The following is a 12,784-nucleotide window of genomic DNA, read 5'->3' as shown; positions in this document are numbered from 1 at the left end:
AAATTATACTGCAATAGCCACATATGTTAATGAAAGCCCATCTATATAAATGAAGGAAAATCAAGAGATATTATCTGTTTTAATCTGTATAATAAAAACTTGATTGGTATTATGACTAAAGGATAAACAGTATAAAAATAAATAGTACATTAGTCTATAGCAGTGGTTAAAACTACCATTTGATGTCCAACATTTGCCAAGGACTAACCCCCACCCCTTGAATTTACAGGCACATGAAACTTTGCTGCATAACGTTTAAGCCTTAAAGGAACAGTAACACCAAAAAATGAAAATATATCAAAGAAATTAAAACTATAATGTACAGCTACCCTGCACTTGTAAAAGTTTTGTGTTTGTTTCAGAAACACTACTAGAGTTTTTATAAATACCTGATGTAAGCATGGGAGCAGCCATTCAAAAGGAGAAAAGGCACAGGTTACACAGCAGCTAACAGATAAACTCCATAGAACAAAATGGTGTCTTATCTGTTATCTGCTATGTAACCTGTGCCTTTTCTACTTTTTACCATATTCAATGGCTGCCCCCATGGCTACACAGCAGCTTATTTATATAAACTATAGTAGTGTTCCTGAAGCAAACACACTGGTCCTTTAAGCAGGTCATATATACTTTGAGATCTACTCCTTCTGCAAAGTTGCAAATGAGCAAATCTCTGCTCCAAGATATTATGAACAATACTGTGCCAATGCAAACAATGCCAGCCTGGATTTTGTAACCTGCCCAAAATCTCCCCGATTTCTGGCCAGATATCAGTTGGCAGGTAAACCTGAAGGCCCAATACACAAGATAAAAAGCTGCTAAGTTGGTCTGGAGGGACTAACTCAGCTGATTTGTTCTAAAAGCTTTGTCATTTAGTTCTAAGGATACCCATGGCATGGCACCCCACTTACTGTAATTAGCCTCAAAGCTGGGCTTAACAAATTATCTAGGACAGCAAACAGGTATCCTCCCAAAAATCAACTCAAAAAAGTCTTGTAGCTGGAAATTCCAAGAGGAGCCAGTGGCATAATTTGTGGATTGCTGGTTTATATTGTACTGGAGGTGACAACACTCCCAGAGCAGCAGTTTACATTTAAAGAACACAGCAGTGACTTGATTGTAGACACAACTAGTGTCAAGTGAGATCTTTGAATATTTGGAGATTTTCTACACATGGCTGTATCTGCATTTAAATTGTCAACAAACACAGATGGTCAAACTACATATACATGTGTATGTCTTTAAGCAATGCAAGTGCAAATATGTGCAACCAACAGGGCATTTGTAAATGCAGAACTTGTGGCAGACATGTCTAACGGTATACAGGTAGTGACCAGCATATTACATTTTGTATATCTCAACATTTAAGAAACAATTTTTTCTTGCAAAAAAAAAAAAAAAATTATACAACCTTACTTACATATTCCAACAAACAACCATATTTGAAGTTTCATTATCTTTCATTCATAGACTAAATCTCAACCAGAGAATGTTTCTTTCAACATTTTTTACACTCACAAAACTGTAATTACATATTTTAACCATTTTAGATACACTTGTTGCCTATCAGTGTGTAAATGGAAGATAAATATATTAAGAATCAAGGATTATCTACTGCACAAAGATCACTGTACAAGGTCAAAATAATTCCTTTCATTAAAATGACTTCACAGTTCTGCCTATTTCTCGAGCATGAGAAAAACACTGGATACCCATAATAATGCTTTTAATACGCAATAATGGGTAAGCCAGATAATGATTCAATTACATGGCACATTGGCTCTCATTTAGTTCAGCTAAAGTGTAACTTCACACTATAATATTAAAACAGAAACCTGTTTATCTGCAATTAACTCTGTATAACAGTATCAAACATTCCACAGTGCAAAGCTTTTATTTTGCATTGGCTTTTTCACTTAAAGCAAAGCAACTGTTCTATGAGGTAGTAAACAAAGAAAAGGATCATTTATTCAAAATCTAACAGACACCAACATATTAAGTGCCATTTAACTAGAAACATTTAACTATTTGATTTTTAGTTCAAGGACATATTGGTGATCCTTTAACCAACCGGCACAGTGAACAACCACAACACGAGGAAATACAACTGGTTCTGCTCTGGTGCCCTTAGTTATATCCTGAGTAAGGGGCCTGTGACTGGCAGTTCAAAGAAGCTGCAGCGAAGTTCCACCACATAAAAGTATTCATTAGTATGAAAGGAGATATCTTTGTTACAGCATTTTATAAAATGTATTTGTTAGCGAGAGCCTTACTGTAGTGCTGGGCGGTATACCGGTTTAACCGGTATACCGGTTTTTGAAAAAAAAACGATATGATTTTTGAACATACCGCTATACCGGTATGCGCGCCTCCTGCAGTTTTTATCCAATTACATCCGGGTTGCGCCCGTGCGCACGTGACGTCGGCGCGCATGTGACGTCGGCGCGCACGCGACGTCGCTAGGACGCATCGCTGGAGGAACCACAAGTTGGGTAAGTTGGGCTGGGGCTGGGGCTGGGGTTGTGGCTGTGGCTGGGGCTGGGGGGGTTGTGGCTGGTGCTGGGGTTGGGGGGGTTGTGGCTGGTGCTGGGGTTGGGGGGGTTGTGGCTGGTGCTGGGGTTGGGGGGGTTGTGGCTGGTGCTGGGGTTGTGGCTGGGGTTGTGGCTGGGGCTGGGGGGTTGTGGCTGGTGCTGGGGTTGTGGCTGGTGCTGGGGTTGGGGGGGTTGTGGCTGGTGCTGGGGTTGTGGCTGGTGCTGGGGTTGGGGGGGTTGTGGCTGGGGCTGGGGCTGGGGGGGTTGTGGCTGGTGCTGGGGTTGGGGGGGTTGTGGCTGGGGTTGGGGGGGCTGTGGGGGTTGTGGCTGGGGCTGGGGGGGTTGTGGCTGGGGGGGCTGGGGTTGGGGTGGTTGGGGTTGGGGGGGGTTGTGGCTTGGGGGGGTGGGGGGGGTTGTGGCTTGGGGGGGTGGGGGGGCCACCAATATTTATTATTTATTTTTTATTTATATACCGTCAAATACCGTGATACCGATATAATTTTGAAAAATACCGTGATATAAATTTTTGGTCATACCGCCCAGCTCTACCTTACTGTATAACGCACCTTTTTAAAACTGCAAAGCTACATTTCCAAAAGGCTAAGTAATCAACGCAGAAAAAATATAAGTCAGGTGTTCAGGTGATAAAAAAAAATAACAAGCATGCACCCTATTCAAACAAAATATATATATACAGTGTGTAGGAACATTGAATGTTTAAATGGTTTTAAGAGAAAATAGATCATTACGAATCCACATCACTTTTAATTATGATTTGTTGATGAGGACTGTATGGCTCAAATAAGACTAGAGTAATTCACAGTGGAGTATGTTTAAAACGGCAGGCAATAAATGACATAGCCTTTGAAACAAAATATTAGTATTTTTTAAGAAAGCATAACATGGAATGTTAGGCTGTCTAGAAACTGAATGGTTATCCAAACACACAAATAAACTGTATTTCAGCAAACAGCAAAGGTGATTTTAGCACAATAGGTACATTGAAAAACTTCTACAAACATGTACGGTAAAGAAAGGAGTATGTGTGAGGCAGGAAGGCAGAGTACAAATCCTCCCTGCTGTTAAAGACGATCAGTCCTTGACACAGGGTCATATAACACATGGATACAGACAGGACAAAAATGTTACAATTTAAGAAAAATTCCCATGTACTTACCAATAGCAAAAGTACATCCTAACCTACCAAACTGATAACTTAAAATAAAAAGAAGAAATGTAGTATATACATGCAAACAACAAACCTCTATTACTCTCTCTACTTCAAACCAAACATAGGGGGGATATACACAAAATGTTCAGGTAAGACTATTTCATAAATTATAGCACATAGTACATATATGGAAAATTAAACTTTTCAAACAGCCCCTTTCAGTTTGGCTGTATACATATCTGTTGTTACGACCTCTACAAATTTATAGTAGCAGTGTCTAGACACAACAGAACCGCAGACTGTCATCAGCAAATGCCACAATGTAGCCCAAAGATTCACAGCTAATAAGACTGATGGGCAACATTTTGGTGACAGATGTTTCTTATGTAACTTCTCAGTCAATGTTTCCATGGAAATCACATGTTTTCTCTTCTGAAAAGGCTACACATGCCCGAATTGATTTCCTTGTGTGTATGTGAAAGTATTACAAAACAATCAGACTAATGCATAATGCTTAAAATTTGTTGAATACAAAATCCAGCTGCTCAAAAGTTTCACGCGACAACCAACCATTTATTAAACCCCATTAATCTGTTTATACCTGGTTTCAGAAAAAATACCTGGCTCCCATATTTGCACAATTCCATATGTTTTTGCTTCTAAAACATTCCTATGCATTTTCAGACTGTACCAAGATCTCAAAACAGGGGGGGATTCCAATAAAGTTGGCAACTAATAGGGACTTACTCTGCAATATTTAATCACAGTGTAAAAGACACCTATGTTTGCAGCAATGTTCCCTCTATGTTATGTTTATCTGTGTTTGTACTTTTAATGGGTGCAGAGAGGTGGATCCAAGTAAACAGTAAATGATCATTCTTTCGGCAATTTATAAAGCACTTTAGGCTTATGTCACACATGGCGGATTCTCGGCCTGAACTTAATTACACTTAAATCAGTGCAGTTCTGTATCTGCACCCAGAGCAGGTTGGGCTGGATGCAGGCAAATGGAGTGGATTTAGACGTGAAATGCAAACTCAACATTTCAGAGCTGGAATCCACTCCATGTGCCTGTTCATGGTCCGCCATAGTAGCTCTAGGTGCAGACGCAGAAGAGCACTGATTCAAGCGTAGGGGCAGATTCATGGCCTGTTTAGCCACAGGTTGAGAATCTGCCATGTGTAAAAATACATTCTGTAAATTAACAAAGGTCACAGACTGAAACAGTTGGATTAGGTGATTTATGGTATATCTTAAAAGGGAAATTTATAGAGAAAAACAAATGCTATAAGGGGCAACTATATTTCTTTCACTGCACAATTTTTTTCACAGACTCTAATGAAACAATGAACTCAACAGCCAAATGTTCATCAAAAGTTTGGAATCCCTACATTGCTGTTACCAATAACAACTTAAACAAAGCATTACCCAGACACAAGGGCAACCATGTTCAGGCCACACACAATGCATACTGTCTGATAATATATAGTTGGTCAATATTATTCCCTTTAAAGGATCAAGGGTGAAATACCAGGCTGCTGAGGTTTTGCCTACCCTGGCAAGGATAAGATGTTTAAACACACAAAATTCCTTCTTGTTATAAACCCTTCTTAAAAAGATTAAAATCCAAGTAAATCAGCTCTGGTAAATCAGATGTAAAATAACAGGAGAAACTAGACAGAACAAGGAAGTCTCTGTTTTCTATAGGAAAGAAAGAATCTATAGGAGAGAAAAAATAAAACTAACCCAGCCGAGTATTAGCTTACTCATTTTTGAAAGACCTATTTATAGCCAGGCAGAAGGTCTGCCAGGAAACACTTCTAGACATTCATTATTCAATATTATTGCCAAGGTATAGCCTGACTACTGCCTCAGCCAAGTGCACCAGAAAGAGGACAGTAAACTTGTTACACCAAAACAGCATGTGCCTCTATACATTGCACTTCTATCTGCATTTTACACAGGCCAGCGTGCAAGAGTGATGTTTTGATTATTAAAAGCTTTACAATTAGTAAAACAAATCTTGGATAAGTCTTGCAGAATTGAGAATACTTATCCAAGATAAATTGCAAATGAAATTCAACTCAATCTGCAACAAAAAAAAGACGCACTGCAACAGTGTTTAAATAATGGCGGACATTAAAAGAAATCAGATCAAGTACTCCAATAACAGAGAAAAAGTAAGAACATATTACACTTTTAAAGGTACAAACACATATCAAAATAATAGCTTCAAAACCCAAAATGACAAGCCAAGGTAATGAAGTCTTTTGCATTTTTTTAACCCTAGGGTTAGCTATTAAATACTACATGCACACAAGGAGCTCACTTGTAAAGGGCAGTATATGCAACTGTTTAGGTCCAGACTGGGATTCAAAATAGTCCCTGGAATTTCAAGTACACAGAGGCCCAAATATCCCCCCATAGGCCCAAACATCCCCCCATAGGCCCAATACACAGTGATTATCTACGGCTTCTTACAGCAGCCCCTTTGGCATTTGCCAGAACCCACAGATTGCCAGGACCTGCTCTTATTCAACATGAGTGAAATGAATAGAGCTTGTGCTGAACATAATTTCTACCCATTAGTTTAATCAGGGAAACTGAAGCTACTCCGTGTTTGGTTCCTGCCAGGTAGATAATTATCATTGCACAGTTAATCAGAAGTCCATTATCTGTATATTGGTAATCTAGTTATGTACCTTGCATGAATGTGGAATAACTCCAGTTTCCATTTGCTGGGTCTGTCTTTGAAACAAAGTTGCAAAAATCAGTCTTGCATGCTTCTGCTACATTGTTTTAAAATCCAGACCTACCAGAGCAACAAGGACAGATACAGCTTTCAGAAGCAGTTATACTTATCATTACAGCTATTTAAAAAGTGTAATTAATGTAAATTGGATAGATGCTTAGAATTACAACTTTGGGCAACATTTTATTTTTGGTCCATGCATAAAATAGAACTCAGATAAACCAAAATATTTTTTTGTTAAGTAGAAAAATAAACAATTTTGTAATTATTTAAACTGATTTAAATTGTATGTATTACATCAGTATTACCATTATGCATGCAATTTAGAATTAAAACTAGCTTTTTTTACCCAGGACAAATTCTAGCAGAATACTAGGAACACAAGTCTATACCACGGTGGCTCAACTTTAACCAATGCAACATTTTGAACATTATAGGGGTCATCTATGAGCACAACCACAGTTACAGTTACACAAAATGTGTCATTGCACTAATTGACAACTTATTAAAGGTACTTCTGCCAAACACGCTCCTTGCAATTCTGCAGAATTGTGCTCACCCTGCCTCTACTGAGAATCACAATCACGCTGGGTGCCACTTTTACTCGTGCCAGAAATGATGCTGGAATTATAGGAGAAAATGTGAATAACTGCATATGACATTGCATTTTGCACACTACACCTTTTTTGTGTAGCAACAGATGACATGTTGTGAACAGACCAAAGGGATCCGAATAGCCTTGTGTGGCCTCAAACATTCATCAGACTTAGATACAATGAGACATTCAGCCAGATTAAAAAAAGACTTAATTGTAAAATTGAAATGTTATCAAATATAATCCTAACCTGTTTTCCATTATACATTTGGTAAAAACCTTCAGTGGTTTCAACATTATTGAAGGAGTATGTTTTGTCCCTTTCTGCACTGCTGGTTCTGTCTCTTGAAACAATGCAGGAAAAGTCAGCCTTGCACATTTCTTCAGTCTGGTAATCAGCTGGCTTCTGTTACACTGAGAACTGCCAGTGTACTGAATAGAAAGGGACAAACCTAACACTGCCCTCATATTTACAAATATCTTCTATATAACTGCTGGAAGTTTGTAATGTGTATGATGGGAAAATTGTTAGAATTATAATAAGCTCTCCAAAAATTGAATTAAGTTTTGAGCATGTTCATAGAAATGTATGCCTTGTGCTATGTTATTACCAACCAGAAGGTAACAGAGTTAACCCCAACACTCGCCATAAAAAGCAAATTCCAAAGAACATTAGACAGTATAGTTAGGTTACAATAATGGTACCATAGGTTTTTCATTATAATTAATGGAAAGGAGTGTTTTGTGTGATTAAACAAACTAGGTGAAATGCTAGAGACCCTTAGCTCTAATTTGGAAACATTTTAGCTCAATATTCAGCACTGAATATAAAGATATTGTTAAATCACAGCAGAAAGGAATCAACTACAATGGAGTCTAGGGACTACAGCGGACTATTGGGAAGCCACAGTCTCATTTAGTGCCTGAAAAGCAACAATCCGATACTATGCATTCCCTCAGCAATCCTTGAATCTCCCACCCCCCATTCCCTCTGACATTCTAGCCCGCCCGCAACAAGTAACTCGCCAGAAGGGTGACGTCACCCAAAAAGTCAATAGCCCTTTGTTGTGACTTGGTCGGGGAGGGGGTGTAAATTGCAGTGCCTGAAGAAGATCAATAGGGAAAGAAGAAGCAGGGAGCAAATAGTTAGGAAGGATGAAACGCGAGAGAGAATGCTGAGAAAATGAAAGAACTGAAAGCAAAGGAGAGAGGGGGAAAAGAGAGGGAGGGGGAGAAGTGAGCAGGGAGGGCGCCTCTCTCCATCTGCAGTCACTAAAGCTTACGTGGCATTTCCACAAGGCAGAGGTATGGGGGCTGCAATCCCAATGTGTTAGAGGGGCAAATGTGCTAATGCTCTAAGGCCAACACGGGCAAATATCGGGCTCTACCCAGAGGCTTAACCCATCAGCCCGGAGACGTATGATAAGCACCGGAGGGCAAAGGGTTAAACAAGCGGAGCCTTATAACGAAGTGCTGGGCACATAAAGTATTACCCTAGCATTCCCCGACGTTACATGCCCATCCCGCAGAGTATCAGCCAGAATGCCTGGGCCCCAGCTGAGGAGGCAGATGATGCGTCCCCAGGGACTATGCTAGAAGAGCGATAGGAGGGCCCCGGGTAGAAGTGAGTGCTGTTCGGGAAGTTCCTGGGACACAGTGGAATTGCACTTACCTTGTTGAGACGGAAAGGGGGCAATAGGAAGAGGCGGTGGAGGGAACGGTGCTGAGTTTGCTCCGCACGATGTCCACGTACTGCTCAATGCTATCCCCGGGGCCGCTGCAATCTCAGTGCGCAGCTCCTCCACTGCCGGGCTGCAGCGCCATGCTGGAATGCGGGGAGTGCGCAGGCGCAAGGGGCTGGGCCCAGCCAGCCAGACAGGGCCAGCCCCTTACCGTGCTTACAGACAGACTGGCACACCACAGATGATCTTTCAGTGCCTCGGGATATGGTGTTGCATGCAGACAGAGACACAATAACTTATAACTATATATACGTCACACTGACTGGGGTCTTAATGCCATCACAACCAGGCAGCCGTGGGTTTGCTTGACCTGTCACTGCTGCTGCTGCAGTCTTCATATTCACACCTTATTATCCCTAGTAGAGATACAATTTCAGAACTGTCATAGGAAGCACCCGTTAAAGCACTAAAGGTAAAGCATTATTTGGACTTAGCCACTGCCCCCTACCTTCCCGCTCTTATGTGAACACCAAAGTTATGTGTGCCCTCTACAAATATTAAGCAATGGGTGTGCATAACTTCTCCAGTTAGAGTAGCTATAGAGGATGGAGACCCCACAGTCAGGGCCGCCATCAGAAATCACGGGGCCCCTCACAAAAAAGTTTTCTGGGCCCCCCCCTCCTCCCACACCCCCAATGGCCCCTCCCCCAGTGACCCCTCCCATCAATACAAAGAACATAAAACATTGGTAGCCAGGGCCCCCTAAAACATTGGTGTCCAGGAGTTACATTTTGCATTGGTGCCAGGGCAGGTACCCCCTAAATCATTGCTAGCCAGCCCAGGGCTCCCTAAAAGTTTGGTAGCCAGTGCCCCCCTAAACAGCCCCCCCAAAGCATTCTCCAGCTTCCCCCAGGCCCCCCCAAAGCATCCTCCAGCTTCCCCCAGGCCCCCCCACAAAGCTTTCTCCAGCTTCCCCCAGGCCCCCCCACAAAGCATTCTCCAGCTTCCCCCAGGCCCCCCCACAAAGCTTTCTCCAGCTTCCCCCAGGCCCCCCCACAAAGCATTCTCCAGCTTCCCCCAGGGCCCCCCCACAAAGCATTCTCCAGGTTCCCCCAGGGCCCCCCCACAAAGCTTTCTCCAGCTTCCCCCAGGCCCCCCCACAAAGCATTCTCCAGCTTCCCCCAGGCCCCCCCACAAAGCTTTCTCCAGCTTCCCCCAGGCCCCCCCACAAAGCATTCTCCAGCTTCCCCCAGGCCCCCCCACAAAGCATTCTCCAGCTTCCCCCAGGCCCCCCCACAAAGCATTCTCCAGCTTCCCCCAGGCCCCCCCACAAAGCATTCTCCAGCTTCCCCCAGGCCCCCCCACAAAGCTTTCTCCAGCTTCCCCCAGGCCCCCCCACAAAGCATTCTCCAGCTTCCCCCAGGGCCCCCCACAAAGCATTCTCCAGGTTCCCCCAGGGCCCCCCCACAAAGCTTTATTCAGGTTCCCCCAGGCCCCCCCACAAAGCTTTATCCAGGTTCCCCCAGGCCCCCCCACAAAGCTTTATCCAGGTTCCCCCAGGCCCCCCCACAAAGCTTTATTCAGGTTCCCCCAGGCCCCCCCACAAAGCTTTATCCAGGTTCCCCCAGGCCCCCCCACAAAGCTTTATTCAGGTTCCCCCAGGCCCCCCCACAAAGCTTTATCCAGGTTCCCCCAGGGCCCCCCACAAAGCTTTATCCAGGTTCCCCCAGGCCCCCCCACAAAGCTTTATTCAGGTTCCCCAGGCCCCCCCACAAAGCTTTATCCAGGTTCCCCCAGGGCCCCCCACAAAGCTTTATCCAGGTTCCCCCAGGCCCCCCCACAAAGCTTTATTCAGGTTCCCCAGGCCCCCCCACAAAGCTTTATCCAGGTTCCCCCAGGGCCGGCCGGCCTGCTGCCGTGGTGTCCTCCGCTATGTGCCGCGGCTCTGCGCTACTTCTGCGCTTTTATAAGGTTGCGCCCCGTGCGTGTGACGTCAGCACGCACGGGCGCAACCTTATAAAAGAGGAGAAGTAGCGGCACATACCAGAGGACGCCGCCGGAGCCGGAGGAAGTGAGGGCCCGGACTTGATTAAAGGGGGCCCGAGCTAAGAAAACTTTAGCGCGGCCGGGCCCCCTTTAAAGCTAAAAACGTCCGGGCCCGGGACAATCGTACCCCCTGTGCCCCCCTGATGGCGGCCCTGCCCACAGTACAGGCTCCCCTGTCCCCCAGGCCCCACGCAACTGCCGGGTCTGCTTCCATTATTGTTACACCACTGTTTTCACTGTTATTTGGCGGAAGAACGTGTATCTATTTTTCAAATTACAAATTGTGCTTTATTAGCCCATAGGTATGACCGCTCCCTGCCCCACTATAATACAGTAGCAGGATCTTTGTTATAACACTTTCTAGGAAAGTAAATCAGATCAGAATTAGCTAGCAAGAGCAGCTTTGCTCCAACCAGGAGAGATAGCTGGGAGTATTTTCCTTTACAGGTATTGCTACCTTAGGTAGCTCTGGGACACTTGAGGTAGAAACCCTAAGGACTTTGTTACTGCCCAACCTACTTTTTTCTCGCGAGGCTTTTTCGGCGATTTCCCAAAATCGCCCCGCCGCGTCTGCCATCCCGCCGGCGACTTACATGTTCGCCGGTGGGATGGCAGGGGGAAGGCAACTCGGGGAGATTAGTCGCCCGCGAGCAGGGAGTTTTGCCGCGGGCGACTAATCTCCCCGTGTACCAGAGCCCTTATTCTGCTTGCTCTGCATTTAACCTATCAATCAATTGCTCTACATCTGCATTGTGAGTATTTTGTGCTTATCCTTGTGGATCAATTGTCTTGAACAATAAAACCCGTTCTGCTTGAGTTTGCTGCAAGAACCTTCAGGCATCCCTTATTTCTTATATTTTTGCACACAGCATAAGTGAGTTGTAGTTGCACTACCTCCCCCTTCCACATAGCAAAGGCTTGTCCTATGTGTTAGAGTCCAGTGTACCCCATGCTCTATAGCAAGGGTCCTCAAACTTTCTAAATGGGGCCAGTTCACGGTCCCTTAGACTGTTGGGGGGCGGGACTATAGTTAGTCCTCAAACTACAGGCCCCACTTGACGCGCCATTAGTGTCAGCCGGTGGAACTTGGCGATGTGATGTGCTGGGGCTGAGGACAATGCAGAGGCAGACATGTAGTAGCCAGGGGTGAGGATGCAGCGGGGCTGGGCAAATGACCTTGGGGGGCCGTGTCTGGCCCGTGGTCCGTAGTTTAAGGACCCCTGCTCTATAGCCATTCTAGCTGGTCATTGTCTGTTTTACAGCCAAAGAGGGGTTACATATATATATTTATATTGCAGTACCTGAAAACCAGAATTTAATATGGGAGTCCAACTACAGGTATAGGACCCATTATCCAGAATGCTTGGGACCAGGGCTATTCCGAATAAGGGGTCTTTCCGTAATTTGGATCTCCATACCTTAAGCAGGGCCGCCATCAGGGGGGCACAGCGGGGACAGCTGTCCCGAGCCCGGGCAATTTTTACTTTTAAAGGGGGCCCGGCGGTGCTACAGTTTTCTTAGTCGCTCAGGCCCCCTTTAATAAAATCCGGGCCCTGTCATTGGTCATCTGGATGGTTGCGCCCTGCGTGTATGGGTGACATCATACACACGGGGCGCAACCTTAATAAAGGGCCTGTCTCCATTCGCGTGGAGACAGACGTGCAGAGGCGTCGCCCGGGAAGGATCCGAAGATGCTGCTGAAGATGCTGGAGGAGCCGAAGAGGACTGCTGCAGGTCGCCAATGTATTAGGGGGGGCTGCGGGACACACTGACCACCAATGTATTATGGGGGCACTGCTCTTGGCACCAATGTATTAGGGGGCACTGCTCTTGGCACCAGTGTATTAGGGGGGGCTGAAGGGCACACTGATCACCAATGTATTATGGGGGCACTGCTGCTGGGCACCAATGTATTAGGGGGGCACTGCTCTTGGCACCAATGTATTAGGGGGGGCTGCAGGACACACTGATCACCAATGTATTATGGGGGCACTGCTGCAGGGCACC

General features: G+C 44.8%; 1 protein-coding gene across 2 annotated transcripts in view; it reads right to left on the bottom strand.

Annotated features, from left to right (window-relative positions):
• fndc3a (fibronectin type III domain containing 3A) overlaps window positions 1-8,982 on the bottom strand; it is a 66,446-nt gene extending 57,464 nt beyond the window's left edge. For both annotated transcript variants that reach the window (XM_031891883.1, XM_031891884.1), the window contains exon 1: window positions 8,722-8,982. The gene's annotated coding sequence lies outside the window, so the exon portion shown is untranslated. The remainder of the gene's footprint in view (window positions 1-8,721) is intronic.
• Window positions 8,983-12,784: the final 3,802 nt, after the last annotated feature.

The sequence above is a fragment of the Xenopus tropicalis genome, chromosome 8 (assembly GCF_000004195.4).
Source record: "Xenopus tropicalis strain Nigerian chromosome 8, UCB_Xtro_10.0, whole genome shotgun sequence".
NCBI lineage: Eukaryota > Metazoa > Chordata > Amphibia > Anura > Pipidae > Xenopus > Xenopus tropicalis.
This window is presented reverse-complemented; position numbering and strand designations above follow the sequence as displayed.